The sequence below is a fragment of the Mirounga angustirostris genome, unplaced genomic scaffold, assembly GCF_029215605.1.
Source record: "Mirounga angustirostris isolate CCGP_5_RB_7025 unplaced genomic scaffold, mMirAng1.0.hap1 SCAF_5, whole genome shotgun sequence".
Classification (NCBI taxonomy): Eukaryota; Metazoa; Chordata; class Mammalia; order Carnivora; family Phocidae; genus Mirounga; species Mirounga angustirostris.
Genome location: NW_026991713.1, coordinates 155,600,366 through 155,601,292, shown reverse-complemented (window position 1 = coordinate 155,601,292; position 927 = coordinate 155,600,366).

Below are 927 nucleotides of genomic sequence, written 5' to 3'. Positions count from 1 at the left end.
TCTGTATTGTCTTCTTTCTTATTGAGTTGGTGGGGCAAAGGCCAAGTTTGTGCTGAGGCCTTGACATTGGGAGGGGAAAACCGCCTGGGGGCGCTGTAACATCCTGAAGTTTCTCAGGACATACAGGTGTTGTGCTGGGCTATTTCCACACACTGAGCGGGGGGAGGTGCCGTTGTTGGGAAGGAAGTGTCTCTATCGCACAATGGCAGACATATATTTCTTACCGTCGGGCACGTCCAGAGTCCACAGTTGTTGTTCTGGGCGGGATGAAACACACCTCTCACTTTGTTTTCAGCGTGTTGAGTTTGAGCTCTCATTTCCTCAGTTATATAAACACCTGAAGCAGGGCTATGGTCCCTTGATTAATCATTAGGGCAGGGGTCTGTCCCTTGTCCTCGGCAGTCAGTGGATACTTGTGGGAAACCCTCTTGTCCGGTAAGGGAGGTGAGAATGAGAAACAGTGGCAGATGCTGGAGGCAGGTGTAGACGGTTTGTTAGAATGTTGCTCAGTCACTTCCAGTGGGATGGTCTTCCGTCTTTTCTCTGACGTGGGTCAGATACAGACGCTGGGGCATCCTCCATAAGGAATAGCAGTCCTACATGCAGGCCTCTCATGTTATGGGAGAGTGAATGTTGCTAAGGACATGATCACTTTCTTCAGGTTGCTCAGGAGACGCCTTTGAGGGACTTTGTCTTTCACTCATACTGAGGTGGTCAGCAGGTCCCTTTGTGGTGAAGGAGAGCCGCTGTTCTCCAAAAGCTGGGCACAGCAGGTATGCGCATGCACACTGTGCAGAGACGATATTCTGTGCTCTGGGAGGGATGAGGAGGGAATTTCAGGGGTCTGAGAGCAGCGAGGGACACATTCATTAAACGACAGAGAGGTTGTGTTCCGTATAAGGGAAGCCCCAGCGATGGATCTGAAGG